Source organism: Pinus tabuliformis, chromosome 9 (genome assembly GCF_031772625.1).
Source record: "Pinus tabuliformis cultivar Carrire ecotype Pingquan chromosome 9, CPIR1, whole genome shotgun sequence".
NCBI lineage: Eukaryota > Viridiplantae > Streptophyta > Pinopsida > Pinales > Pinaceae > Pinus > Pinus tabuliformis.
In genome coordinates, this window is record NC_142307.1 from 12,343,703 (window position 1) to 12,360,073 (window position 16,371).

The following is a 16,371-nucleotide window of genomic DNA, read 5'->3' on the forward strand; positions in this document are numbered from 1 at the left end:
TAATTAAGTGGGAAAGTACAAGTTTATTAATACTTAAATTTAAATTTAAGTATACACTTAAATTAAAATTTTGGAAAATGTAAAAAAAGGGTTAACTATTTCAAAAATATAATTTAAAGATTCACTAAAAATGTGGTGTGAAGCCATTTACATCATAATTAAATTGAATTATGGGCCAAATTAAAAGATTGGAAAACCTTTATCCACTTGTCTTGAATGGTTGGATGGATGGAAAGTGATAGGATTGACTTTTAAGGCACTCCATACTGTAAATTCAAGACTTAAATTTCCCTCCAATATCAAAGTATCAAAGTGGTATATTAGACATTATGAAGAGATAGAAATAGTCTTAAAAGAAAAATAAACAAATAAAAATATTTAATTATTTAAGAAAACAAAATCAAAATATTCATTAAAAATTGGAAAGCAAGCCACTATAAATATTCATTAAAAATGGGAAAGTAAGCCACTAAAGTTGCGTCGTTCCAACCCTAACATTATAAATATCGTTTAGCTTCTACACTTGAAACCAAAGTCGTATTTGGTAGCAGTATTCACGATTTTCAGTGACGTATCTCTTATTTCGTAGCAGTCTTCACACAATTTTCTGTGACATATTTTGAAATCCAATCTGCGAAATATTCTTGATTGTTGTAGAGGCCGGAAACATGCCTGAGATTCGGTATTCTGAAAAATACTACGACGATGACTATGAGTACCGGTGATAATATTTATTTCTCATTCGAAGGCATTTTAAAGATTTATAGTCAGACGTACTCTTTTCAGCATCTACAAATTAGGGTTAGGGTTTGAAGAGAAATTTAGGTTAAAAAAGGTTTTCTGTTGAGGCTTAGGGATAACGCTTTGAGTGTGATGTTTCTTTGTTTGCTCAGGCATGTGACGCTTCCCCGTGATGTTGCGCAGCATCTTCCGAGGGATCGGCTTTTGACTGAGGTAAGGCTTCCGTCTTCGTATGGGTGATAGCACTGTCGAAATTAATGTCATTATTTTCTGGGTATCATTTCTTTAAATTTCAGCGAATAGGTTTCAGTGTAGGGCCTAGTTACACTGTTCGATACTTAAGATTTAGGTTTCAGTGTAGGGCCTAGTTACACTGTTGGGACGACAATTAAAATTTAACAGTTAGTGTGGGCTCTTATTTCCACGCATAGTATTTATCTTCTCAGTATTTTTCTGAAATGAGTGGGAGAGCGCTTTGCTTACTCTTCTAAGTTTACTAACACCGAGTTGGATGTTGTTTATAGTTTGTCTTTTAATGTTGTAGTTAAATTGTTTTGAACTAACCTAATTGTTATTTATGCAGGATGAATGGCGAAAACTTGGGATTGAGCAGTCTAGGGGCTGGGTGCACTATGCTATTCACGGCCCTGAACGGCACATTCTGTTATTCAGAAAACCTTTGAATTTCCAACGAAACTAGCAACAGGAAGCACAACAAAGTTGATGGCTGACGCTCTGCACATTGTTAAAGAAAATAAAATAGGATGTTTCAGAGGATTTGGATTTTTAAGAATAATTATAAAATTAGGCTTAATCTTTTAAATAATATTCTAAGGTCAAAATTAAACATAATATGAACATACGAATGAATGATCATGTTGATCAACTGAGTGTAAAGTTTTGTATTCCTTGTGCATTATAAAAATTCATTATGAAAATATAAAATATATTTCTATCTCATTTTATTTTAAATTAATTTTATATTAAGTTTTTTAATTTTTTTTGTTTTTTAATTTTAGGTTATTTAAAATATTATTTTTAGCTAATGGTTTTTTATTTAAAGATACACTTATACCTTTAATATCCATTTAATATATTTTAAAACATTATAATTAACTAGTAAATTAAGAATATTAAATATTAAGTGTGCCAATTCAATTTAATTTGTAAATCTAACCCAAAAAAATGTATACTTATTTACAAAGTTGTAAATTGATTAATTTATTTGAAGATAAATTCTTCCATAATCTAGAAATTAGATTTTAAAAAATTATATTATAATTTTCATTATTAATTTTTTTGGGAAAGTTGATGTAAAGTCTTTTTTTTACATATATATTTTTAGTGCCTTTGAATTACATAGTGATGATATATTGCTTAAGAATTAAAATTGTAGTGCCAAACAATACATGAAGTAATTACACATGTTTCACCATGTTGGAAATCCTTTGTGGCACTCTTTCAACTAATACCACATGAAATAATATGTGCATATAGAATTTCATTTCTACTTACTTTTTGGTATATAGGAGCTCACTTAAATATTTAACTATCTTTTATTTTTCACCTTCATGTTTTACTAGCATAAATCTCACTAGAATATATAACTGATTCAACCATTTCTAGTTTAAAACAAAAACACAAAAAATCCATGGAACAATAATAGAAGATAAATGTTGGTTAATATGTTTTTTCTTCTTCTTTTGTACCTAAATGAGAATAAATACATTATGCCTAATTATGCCCAAACATACTCACATCATGTTTCCAAAGCCTAAATGCTACTAGAGTACATAATTAATTCAATCATTTTTACCCCAAAACAAAAATACAATATCAAAAAGATATAAAGATTTTTTTAGTGAACCTTAAAATCTGTACACATGTTTAATGATAAATATAGATGCAATATAAAAAATTATGTGAAAATATATAAAAAGAAAAATAACACTATTGAAGGAAATGAACTAAACAACAATAAAAGACTCATAAAACTCAAAATATTCACTCTTTGAATTTGATTGGAATCTAATTCTAAAGAGTAGAGTACCACAAGCTTTAAAGCCATCAATTCTTTAAGGCTAAGAATCTTTCTTAGTAAAAAATATTTGTGAGCAACCACTCAGGACTTAACCATAGGAGAGCTAAGTCTTCTGCTTTAGTGAACATGCGGACAAAACCAATCATCATGTTTGTATTGAAGAGGCCAAGATTGAAAAGAGGCCGAGGTCCAGCACTCTCTTCCTAGTTGTTTTTCCGGCCTCCTCTTAAGTTTTATTTATTTATTTATGTTTTATTTTTATTTTTTTCTTTATTTTTATTTATTTATTGAGTTAATTTTTCTCAGTTCTTATTTTTTATTGATTACTTGAGGTATTTTGTGACTAATACTATTTAGCTTAATACTTCAAAATAAACACCCATTTCAATTATATATATATATATATATATATATATATATATATATATATACTTCATATATTTATATTTATGCATATAATTTATTCTTATATTATTAGGTCCTTTATATAACTAATTCTTATTAACTTATACTTTTTAAATAATTTTCTAACTAACCTAACATCCTTTTGATATTACTTTTTATAAGGTCCTTTATGTAACTAAATTTTCCATTTAATTATTAATTAACATATTATTTTTAATTATTTTATATATTACTTTATATATTTGTATGTAGGCGTTTAATTTATTCATATATTATAATGTCCTTTATTTAACTAAATTTCCTTTTAAATACTATTTAACTTATAATTTTTAATAATATTTTTTGAACTAAGTAGGCATTAAAAATATTTTATATATTTTTATATATTTTTAAGGGATTTTGACCATGGTGCTAGAGTCAAACTATTAGGTGATTTTCACTGAAAAAATCTCACAAACTTGATATGGATCATAGAAGCCTGAACTCTATAAAAAATATTTGGCACCAAATGTATAATCATGGGAAAACAAATTATACACCAAATATATAATCATTGGACTAGTTATTCAATTCTCAATTTAGAAATTTTGTTGGTTCTTTTACTATGGAAAAACTCAAAGAGTTGATAAATCTATTTTTCTTAAAAAAATGTTTAGATTTTGGGCCCTTCTTTTGCTACATGAAAACACATTATTTTCTTTTTACCTATTAATATAATTGTTGCTGTGGATTCATCATCAAAATCATGAACACTACTATCTTTAGAGATGAGTTGAGAATCAAAAATCTCACTTAAATTTCGTGTCCCTTGCTAAAATTCTAGCTCAAAATGACTCTTGTTTTGGGCTTCTCTAGCCCCTTTCTCACCACCACAATCTCTCCTTCTAGTTTCTCTCATAATTAAACTTTCTCATTCAACTTTTGCTTTAAGGTTTATTCGATTTTCTCCTTATTCTAATTTCACAAGAAATGGCTCCAAAGCCTGAACCTTAGCTTTCATACATTTCTTCTGGGTTTTGTTTATCTTTCTTAGTATCTTAATCTCTTCAAGTGCACTTACTAGTTCTCCATCAAGGTCAAGTGCTCCTTCTTCATCATAAAAAATAACCTCCACTTGTAGGAATTTTATTGAAGTAAAAATTAATTCTTTAAAGCTATTATCATCCTTGTACTCATATCATATGAGGATTGGTTGGTATCACCTTCAGAGGATCTCTCTTCTTGAACATAGAAATAATTCTTCATAGCCTTATTTCTATCATTTTACACCTTCTTGAATATTTTTTTTGGATCATAATCCTTCCTCTTTTGGGGGAATGTACCTTTATCTTTGCCTCATCCCTGCTTAAGATTCCTAAAAAAGTTAGCTTCTTCTTTATCTCACATCATGAGTCATCATGCTCATTCTTGCACTTATTCATTGCTTTGAAGGTTGATTCTTTCAGTGAAGAATTTCCCTTAGAACTCCTCATCTCAATGTTAGAGAGTATTCCAAGGAGTTGATCTAGAGTAAGAGTGCTAAGGTTTTCCATTTCTTCAGTCTCACCTTGGGATTAAACCTCTTAGGAAGAGATCTCATAACTTTTTGAACTACCACATATTCATGTACCTTATCACCAAGCCCTCCTATGGTGTTCACAACTTCATTAACTCTTTGAAAATAATTTTCCCTCTTATGGTGTTCACAACTTCATTAAAACTTTGAAAATAATTAGCAATACCTGCTCACTCAATTAAATGGGATCCTAGAACCTTGGATTTTAGATTTATTTACCTTGTTGTCTCCTTCATAGAAATTGTTCATCTTCTCCTAGATAGCTTTGGAAAATCTGAAATCCATTACTTTGATAGGTTCTGTTTTAATTAGGCAAACTAAGAGGTCATGCATCTCTTTAGCATTGCATGGTAACTCCAATTTCTTATCTTTAGTTATCATTGTTGGAGGTCTTATATATTATTCTTCCACACCATCCCATACATTTGATCCAAGTGACTGAACACAGGTCCTCATCTTCACTTTCTAGAACACAGAATTTGGTCCATTGAGCATAGCTACTGTATTGGTAAATCCTCCTTCCTCTTTCACCATGGCACTTGATATTTATTCTAGGTGTTAGGTTGATTAGAAGCAACTTTCCTCATACCAATTGTTGGGAACCATTTAAATAATGAACCAATATAGTAGGATTTCTAAGGTCAAAATTAAACATAATATGAACATACCAATGAAGGATCATGTTGATCTACTGTAAAGTTTTGTATTCCTTATGCATTACAAAAATTCATTATGAAAATATAAAATATATTTGTATCTCATTTTATCTTAAATTATTTTTTATATTAAGTTTTTTTTTTTTTTAAGCTATTTAAAATATTATTTTTAGCTAATGGTTTTTTATTTATAAATTAATATAACATAATAAATACATGAACGTACATAGCTTTAATATAAGGAGAGTTATTTATTATATACCATGAGCTCTATAAAAATATTATAAAAAATAAGTTATGATTTAAAAAAAATATTAAAGTTATTGAAATCATAAGGAGAATACAGTGTTATTAAATTTTATGAATTTGTTTACAAAATTTTTTAGTGGGTTTTTCTAGTATTTTCACTTTTTATGATAGCATAGATGAGTTATTTTTTTTTTATTACACCTTAATGAAGTACCTTGATAAAAAAATTGTTGACTAAAATACATAGGGTTGTTGTAAAATTATGATAGATTTTTTAAAGTTGTCTTTATTTGATAGTACATTAAAAGTCTATAATTTGAACCAAGATCATGATTGTTTTGGATGTCAACATTTAGTATTTGGTTCTATATGTGGATATCAAATAATGCATAATTTATGATACTTCTATTGAATCAATTCATTGGGTTTTATTCATTTTTTACATAAGCACATCCTGTACATGCCCTAAAAGTACACATATACTCATATTTTAGTTTGAAAATTATTATCAATATGAATACCAAATTATTTTTCATTATTGTTGTTTATTTTTATTAATTGAAAAAATAGCTCCTCCAAAGTGTAGACTTATACCTTCTAGATTTATACCTTTAATATCCATTTAATATATTTTAAAACATTATAAATAACTAGTAAATTTGGAATATTAAATATTAATTGTGCCAATTCAATTTAATTTGTAAATCTAACCCAAAAAAATGTATACTTATTTACAAAGTTCTAAATTGATTAATTTATTTGTAGATAAATTCTTCCATAATCTAGAAATTAGATTTTAAAAAACTATATTATAATTTTCATTATTAGTTTTTTTGGGAAAGTTGATGTAAAGCCTTTTTTTTACATATAAATTTTTAGTGCCTTTGAATTACATAGTGATGATCTATTTCTTAGGAATTAAAATTGTAGTGCTAAAAAATACATGAAGTTATTACACATGTTTCACCATGTTGGAAATCCTTTGTGGCACTCTTTCCAGTATACCACATGAAATAATATGTGCATATAGAATTTCATTTCTACCTACTTTTTGGTATATAGGAGCTCACTTAAATATTTAACTATCTTTTATTTTTCACCTTCATGTTTTACTAACATAAATCTCACTAGAATATACCATTTCTAGTTTAAAACAAAAACACAAAAAATCCATGGAAAAATAATAGAAGATAAATGTTGGTTAATATATTTTTTTCTTCTTTTGTACCTGAATGAGAATAAGTAGATTATGCCTAATTATGCCCAAAATTACTCAAATCATGTTTCCAGTAGCACCTCTAACAACATTATTGAAGAAAGATGCATTTTCATGGACTCCGGAAGCAACAAAGGCCTTTGAACATCTTAAAGAGGCAATGTGCCAAGCACCGGTCTTAGCTACACCGGACTTCACAAAAACCTTTATTGTGGAATGTGATGCTTCAGGAAATGGAATTGGTGGTGTTCTAATGCAAGATGAAAGACCCATTGCTTTTGAAAGTCGTCCAATCAAGGGAAAGTTTTTAAGCAAAGCTATTTATGAGAAGGAAATGTTGGTAATACTCCATGCACTTAAGAAATGGCGACCCTACCTAATGGGTAGACACTTCAAGGTAAAAACAGATCATGATAGCCTTAAATACTTTTTAGAACATGTGGTACATGCCTATGTTTGGAAGAGGACAATCTAGATGCAAATGGATTTCATGCTGAATCTCCCTCTTAGGAGGCAAACCTGTTGGCTCCTGAAACATCTCATGATATGCATCAACTACATCATACAGATCTGATTTAAGTTTTGGATCACAATTGTCAAATGACTCATGATTCACATCGACCTTGGGCTTAATCATAAGAAAAAAATTCTTACTTGAATTAACCAGCCTTTTTACCTGTCCTGCATTCACCATTGCTATATTTGTCTTCTTGCGATGAGCTCTAACAATGAACTCCTTGCCATCTTTGAACATATGATATTTGTTTTCATGGTGATGAAAGATAGCTTTCCTGTCAAACAAGTAAGGACTTCCCAAAACAATTCCTGCTATATCAAAAGGTACCACATCAAGTTCAATTGTGTCAATAAAATGTGCAGTAATTGCAAAGCGCAATGTGCACTTTCTTGAAACTTGTAAATTTGCATCCTTGCAAATCCATCTAAGTGGATATGGCTTCGGATGTGGAACGGTCTCAAGTTCAAGCTGCTTGACCAAGTCCTCTGATATAAGGTTTGCTTGTGACCCACTATAAAAAAGTGTGTCAATTTTAGTATGTTTTGAAATCACCCTCACATGGAACAGTTCAATTCTTTCTTCCTCATTAGGAGCTTGTACATGGTAGTTTGAGGTACTAGTGCTGGCTTGAGTTTCAATTTCTTTTCCCTTCAAGTTTTTCAAACCCATGGCTGCAATTTTGGTTTCATCACCTGAATCTTCCCCTAAATCTTGTGGTGTAGATGTAGTAGTAGTAGTTTTCTGTTTCCCTTTGGATTTGTTAAATTGAGGTCTTTTTCCAGGATATAATTTCCAATAGTTTTTCTCCTCATGACCTGGTTTAGAACAGTGTTTACAGATCACTTTCTCACTCTCCTGTTTGACAGATGCATTCTTATTGCTCTTTCCCTTGGAGGTTTTCTCTTTGTTTTTCCCCTTGGGGGGCTTGTTTCTACCCTCTTCAAATGTGTTTTCTCCCCTTGCCTCTAAATGGGTAGCTTGGACACAAACCTCGTCCAGGCTAGTAGGGTTAAACATCAAGATGGTGTGTCTAAGGTAGCTATGCAAGCCACTGATGTATTTCAGCAAGGTTTTGTTGTGGTCACCAACAATCCCCATCTTTGTTTGATATTAGCAATAACACCAAGCAAAGGGGGACCCTTAACAAAAAATCCAAAAAATATTTGTATCAAAATATTTGTATTTCTACTCCCTAAAGCTAGATCGCATTGCGAAGAGAGAGGGAAGCGTTTCCTATGCGCATAAATGAGCTGAGAAGAAGCGATGCGAAATCATCGCATCGCATATATTGAAAGCACCCTTAAAAGAAAAACTTAAGGAATTGCCGACGACCGATATGTGACGTCGCATATCGCAGCATCACATCAACACCACCACAGTAAATGAAAACGCGATCTGCGATCTTGCGATTTTGCGATCTGCGTTCTTGCGATCTGCGATGAATGAGACTATCAATTCTTGCGACGACACTTCTTGACATCGCAATCCTCAATACTGCGATGCGAATCCTAAGAACCACTCATCGCAGGATTCCCTCGACATGGTCTGTAAACCCAAAATTGAGCGCGCACCTTAAGGGAAATTAATGATTGTACGCCAAAATATCCAAGAATGATTGTGTTGCGTTTTTCGAAGAGTCAAGTCATTATGAGTGTCATGGTTATGCATTCATTAGAACTTAAAGCTTTCATGTCAATCTTTTCGTCATTTCTCTTTTCCCTTGCGTAAACTGTAAGGCAGCAACTAATATAAATCAATATGCAGGAAACATCCAAGGAAAAGGGGAAGTGCCAATACTAGGAGAACAGAGAGGAGATGCCTTCGCAAATGGATGCCGCATGCAGCAGGACCGCGGATTCTAGAGTATCACTCAACAGACACTGATGAAAATAGACTATCCAAGACTCAGAGTCAAAGGCGCACAAAAGCAGCATGTTTGCAAAAGATCCTGAAGCTCAGACTGGGTAAAGCAAAAAGAAAAACGCTAAAGAGGGAGGACGCTCCAGAAAAGCCTGGAACAAAGAATAGAAGCAATTTTCAATACGAAAGATTGTTCAGGCAATGAAATCCCTAACTCATTGAGTCGTTCGCACGGCCGGAAACCAAAATAGCAACAACACAATCAATTTGAAAGAAATCTGGGTTATACTAAGTATACACACAACAAATACACCCAGCCAGACGAAGATTTTCGAAAATATCTTCTAGTTTGTCAGAAAGAGGTGCCAGCTTTTGTTATTTCCACTTTTAGCGCTCAAACGAAAGGAAAAGACAACTAGCCGACTCTTTCCAGGCGAACATTGCATCGCTTACAGCACTAAGGAGCAGATATAGAAACGGTTAGAAATTAGATTCAATTTTTAGAAATAAATTTGTTTTAGTAAAAGGGCGGTCATTTGAAGCCGTTTCCTAAATTTTTGTAATTAAGATTAATTAGTTAGTAGTATTTAACCCTTCTCATGGCATTTGGAGAAGGGTCCAGAAATTTGTCAAAAAACTTGTCCTCAGAACATGCACTTTTGCACCCTCGGAGGGGGATTTTGATGAATGGATGGATCGAGATTTATTTATGTTTGCATTTTAATGTCTGCTACTGATGTTGCACTTCTGTACTCTTAGTAGATATTAGAACAAGTAGAGATAAATCGTTATTGCTTGAAGTTTGTGAGTGAAATCAGTCATAAATGGTACTTTTATCTCTTGACGAATTTCTACTTATATTCTTAGAGTGATATGCAGCTGAGTTGTTTATATGTTAATGTATGAATGTGTGGGTTACCATTTGGCACTTCTGTACGGTGGAGTCATTTATTTATGCTTGACATATGAATAACTTATTATGGGATATGATGTTCACAACTGTTTTGCCTAGCTTTTTATGCAGAATGGTTTATCTTAATTGATTTCTATTCTTATGATAGCTGAATAATCTTTATTACGAGTTATTGTTCGAAATCTTTTTAGATCGCATAATAGAGGAAATCTACCCCGGGTTAGCATAGATTAGATGTGTTGTTTTTTGTTAGACTACAGTAGCATAGAGTCAGTTTAGAAGTTAGAATTAAATTAGCTTAAATTACTTCTTGATCAGCATCATCAAACTGTACACACACACACACACCCCCTTACATTGGGAAACTGGTCCCATTATCCCCAGTCGGACCCGCTATACCAAACGGACAAGGAGCTGCCAACCAAGTTCCGGACCGGGTGGGTATCCCCCTTGTTGTTGACCCGATTTCCGGGCCCTCAACATATTTGGCGCTAGAAGGAGGGCACGAACTATGAATGGCAACTAAGTCAAAATCTAAATACCATTCTGAGAGTAAATCACCCTCATTAACTCCCCCGACTTCTCCAGTACGGTTAAACCCGGAGTTAGAAGTCACTCGAGTATCCACCGCTGCTACCTACCCTAATATGTCAGACCAAATCATCATTGAACCCCCTGAAATTCAAACTTTGATTCGTAAACTCCAGGGATTCTATATTTTTTCTCAGAGGTCTGATAAATCTCACGGCAGCGTGACTTCGCAGTACAATCCTGCTCATCCCCTGACCAGATTGAAGAGTGAAAAATTTGGCATTCAACCAAGTGAAGTCCCTCTCCCTACTAGGAAAAGAGCAAGGAAAACACCACCAGAGTCTGACAGTGAGACTCTTTCATCTACTTCGTCCATTTCAACCCCCTCACCGCGAAGTCAACCACCCACATCCTCATCCCAAATCACTCATCCATCTTCCACAACCCTTCCTCTTCAGTCATCAAAGATCATAATATCTTCATCGTCTCAGCATCAGGGACCATCCTCTGCACTTTCATTAACTAGCTGCTCAACGATGGCCCAGTCTCCATGGAACAATCTTGGTGCGGTTTTAATTCCTCCACCCCTGAGCCCAATACCGGCCCATCCTGAGAAATGGCTACCTAAATTCAATCCAGAAAGAGGCATGCTAGCTGAAGAGCATATCAATAATTTCATGCTTTCTGTTAATCTCAATGGAGTTACCAACGAGGATGCTGTCGTCCGGCTTTTTCCCTATACAATGCAAGGAACAGTCGGGTCATGGTACTTTTCGTTACCTTCCGGGTCTATCACAAGTTGGGACATTTTTCAAAGTCAATTCCTCACCAAGTTCGGCGATGACAGATCAACAGCGACATTGATCAATGACCTATCTAATCTTAAAGCTGAGGCTAGAGAACCCATTAAAGATTTCAATTTACGGTTCAATAAGATCCTCAACAAAATTCCCGCTGCTTCTCAACCCAGCGAGGAAGTAAGATGTGAATGGTATATCACGGCCTTACCATCAAACTTGGCTATCTTCGTAGATAGGGCAAACAAGACGACCTTAGTTGAAAACTTGACAAAGGCGTTAGCAGTAGAAAAGTGCGTAGTTGCCATAGAAAAGAGATCTGCAATAGAAGAACGCAAATCTAAGAAAATATCTTTCAAAGAAGAGACCAAGAAGAAGCAAACGAAAGATCCTTTCGATATGGAAGGATTACAAAAAGTGTTAAAGGCCTTGTCCAATGAGATGATTGACATAAGAAAACAAGTAGCAAAAACTTCTTCAAAAAAACCCTACAGAGCTTTTAAAAGAAATCCTCCCATGGAGGTGAAACCACCCAATGCTGTCTCAAACGTCGAATCTGAAGAAGAAGAAGAAGAAGAGAATACCACTGAAGGGCAGACCGATGATGAAGAAGTTGTGGAACTACAAGGAATGTGGGATTTCATCCTCCCACAAGAAGAAGATCAAGAAGCATTTTCGGTTAGCACACGAAGCAAAAATCAATTTGATCCTCCCCAAACTACCCCTAAACAGAAGGGCGCAAGCCCTGCAACAAAAGATAAGGTCGCAACAAAGAAAACAACTGCTAGAGCGACCCAATTTAGCCCAGTCCAATCAGATCAAGCACCTCCATCAAGAACACTGATAGTGTCGGATGAAATGGAGTATAACATTATCGATGACATGAAAAAGACTAGGGCTAATATCACTCTTTACGAATTGAGCAAATTGAAACATCAACAAAAAATAATGATGAAAGAATTACATGCCGTGCCTACTACATCTTTACCTACAGCTGTAGCTTCCCACAACATGGGAAGACCTCCAACCAACATGATCAATAAGATTGATCCAAATGACATTGCCTTGATTGGAGGAAGATCAAGATCTCATACTCCTCCTTTTCTTCTCACTTATGAAATTTTCAATAAAAACGTGCAAAATTTCTTGGTTGATTCTGGTGCTTCAACGAATATTTTACCCAGATCAATATGTGCCAAATTGAATGTTCAACCACAAAAATCTGCAGTGCGCATAGTTCAACTTGATCGATCTCAAGTCGAAGTGATTGGTGAACTTAACCAGGTGACCATAAGATTGTCGTCTAACCCGAAAGTATGCCAGGTTATCGACATTCTAGTAGCTGATATCCCTGAATTCTATGGTTTAATTCTTAGCAGGGATTGGTCCGAAAAACTCCACGGATATTTCTCAACCGACTGGTCGCACATGTGGTTACCCTACAACGGTAAACCGAATCAAATAAAGGTTGAACGGGAGTTGCACCAAAAGTACATAGTGACTGAATTGGAAGGAGAGAATGAAGCAATAGCATACAACAGCAGTATCATAGGCAATTACTCGGTAGATTCTTTCCTCGGCAATTTCAATGCTCATATTTCACCTTAGAAAATTCAGTTTTGTCCCAAGTTGAAAATTTTTCTCAAACTGATAATTCAAAATGTGTTATTTTAGATAACCCTGTAAATACATCTTTGTTTTGGAAATTATATTTTGATGGCTCTAAATCTAACGAGGGAGCAGGAGCAGGACGCGTTCTGATTAGCCCAGACAGAAATAAGACCATGCTTACGTGCAGACTTGAGTTCGATTGCACGAACAATACATCGGAATACGAGGCCTTGGTGCAAGGCCTATAAAAAGCAATCGAACTAAATGTTAAGTATCTTCAAGTTTTTGGAGATTCTGAGATTGTTGTCAAACAGGTACGTAACACCATACATTGCCTGTCGAGCCATTTGAAGCACTATCAATCTTTAGTACAAGATCTGACTGCACATTTCATAGCATTCAATATTTCTTCAATCCCAAGACTCCAAAATGCGAGCGCAGACCTGTTAGCTAACGTAGCCTCTAGACTTATTCCCTCCGAAGATTTTAGTCCAGATAGATTCTCAATAGAATTAATCTTTAGACCATCCATCCCTGACAACATCACCAACTGGAGAGTATTCAACGATGATACTGACATTGTAAATTTCCTCACTTCTGAAGGATCCTACTCAAATCAAATAATTGACGAAGACCATCATGATCACCAAATATAGCAAAATAGCACTGATAATGCTATACCTAAATTGGTGGTTAAGTTAGAAGATTTATATGATTTAAAAAGTCGGTTTAAAAGGTCTGCCAATTCTAAACTCTACAGTTCAACTCTGAATTATGAATTAGTGAACCTAGGAACCGATGAGAAGCCACAAAACGTTAATCTAGGCCACAACCTAGCCCCTGAAGAAAAATCAGCATATATCCGTCTTCTGAGACAATACAAAAACGTTTTTGCATGGAATTACGATGAGCTGAAGACATACAACACTTCTGTCATTCAACACACTATCCCTATGATTGACAATGAAAAACCTGTCCAACAGAAGCTCAGAAAAATCCACCCTAACTTAGAAAATCAGATAAAGACTGAGCTAAATAAGTTGTTGAGAGCCAGAATAATTTTCCCCGTCAGACATTCCAAATGGGTATCCAATATGGTGCCCGTTAGAAAGAAAAACGGAGATATCAGGATCTGTATCGACTTCCGGAATCTCAACAAAGCCTGTCAAAAAGACAATTTTCCCCTCCCACCTATGGAGCAAATATTACAGGCAGTAGCAGGCTCAGAGTTAATGTCTTTTCTGGATGGATTTTCAGGATACAATCAAGTGCTGGTACATCCCGATGATCAGTTAAAAACCACATTCCGAACTAAATGGGGCACATACGCATATCGGAAGATGCCATTTGGTCTGATCAATGCCGGCGCTACCTTTCAGAGAGCCATGGACATCGCGTTTAAAGGTTTAGTCAATAAATCGGTAGTGATTTACCTGGATGATATAACAGTGTACTCCAAGAAACGAAGCGACCATCTCAAAGACTTGAAACAAATCTTTCAAAGATGTTTAAGGTACGGGATTTCACTTAACCCAAAGAAATCTTTTTTCGCATTAAGTGAAGGGAAATTGCTAGGATTCATAGTGTCAAAGTCTGGTATTCACATTGAACCTGACAGAATCAAAGAAATTTCTGAAATATCCGTACCCCATAACAAAAAGGCCATGCAATCTTTCCTTGGTCAAATCAATTTTGTAAAGAGGTTTGTCCCGGATTTTTCACGTATTATTTCTCCTCTACAAAATATGATAAAAAAGAATTCAAATTTTAAATGGGGTCAAGATGAACATGAAGCATTCAACTTAATCAAGCAAGCTATCATCAACGCTCCATCTTTAGCAACCCCAAATTTTTCAGAATCTTTTATCTTATACACATTTGCCTCAGAGAAATCTTATGCCGCGATTTTAACTCAAGAAAATCAAGAGAAGGCGGAAGCTCCAATTGCATTTTTTAGCTCGAACTTACAAGGTGCTGAACTCAATTATTCAGACGTGGAGAAATAGGCATATGCCGTTTTCAAAGCAATTAAATATTTCAGACCTTTCTTACTTAAAGCCCATACCAAAGTCGTAGTACCGTTTCCAGCGGTAAGAAAATTTTTGATACAGAAGAATGTGGGCGAAAAGAGAGCAAATTGGATTACCACCTTACAAGAATACGATCTTGAGATCAAGCCAAAAAACATCGTAAGAGGTCAAGGCTTCTGCAAAATGTTAGCTGGAGCATCGCAAATTCCTGAGAACTCATCTGAAGAGGTACATACATATGAGGTAAGCCTAAACGATGCAGAATCATTATATGCGGACACCATTTATTATCTTAAGAACGGGTATGCTCCATCACACCTGGACCACACCAAGAAAAGAGCTCTGAGATTGAAAGCTAAACAATACCAGCTCATAAATGATGTTCTGTTTAAAAGGAATTACGATTCTGTACTTCTTAGGTGTCTTGAGAAAACTGAAGCCGAAAAGGTTTTGCAGGAACTCCACGATGGACCAGCAGGTGGACACTATGCTGGAGAAGCTACTGCACATAAGCTCTTACGTGCAGGATATTATTGGCCCACGCTGTTCAAAGACTCATACAATTATGTAAGGAAATGCCAAATCTGCCAGATTGTTGCAGGGAAACAAAAGAAATCGTCCATGCCACTACAGCCGGTTAACATCGAGCAACCATTCAGCCAAAGGGGCTTGGACATAATAGGTGAGATCGTTCCTCACTCTTCTAAGCAGCATAGGTATATCCTCACGGCAACAGATTATTTTACTAAATGGGTAGAAGTAGTTCCTCTCAAGACGGCTAATTCTGAAAACATTATTGAATTCATAGATCAATTTATCATCACTAGGTTTGGATTTCCAACGGCCTTAATGTTTGATAATGCATCATACTTTTCTGGAAATACAATGACTGAGTTTGCACTTAAAAGAGGGTTCAAACTGAAGTATTCTGCCAACTACTATCCACAAGGTAATGGGTTGGCTGAATCAACAAACAAAAACCTAATCAGGATTATTAAAAGAACAGTCGACCAAAACCAAAAGAATTGGCACAAAGGGCTCGTAAATGCTTTATGGGCAGATAGAATTATGAAGAAAGCTTCAATCGGCACTTCTCCCTTTAATTTAGTTTATGGGAAAGAAGTGGTTCTTCCAACTCACTTAGTCATTCCCTCTTTGTCTTTAGTACAACACATCGATGAAGTATCTACTTCCTCCTTACAATTGAGACAAATGGAAATAATCAAACTAGAAGAACGACGAGAACAAG

At 34.5% G+C, this 16,371-nt stretch overlaps 1 pseudogene; it reads left to right on the plus strand.

Moving 5' to 3' along the window:
- Positions 1-668: 668 nt before the first annotated feature.
- Positions 669-1,441, plus strand: LOC149146874 (cyclin-dependent kinases regulatory subunit 1 pseudogene; annotated as a pseudogene).
- Positions 1,442-16,371: the final 14,930 nt, after the last annotated feature.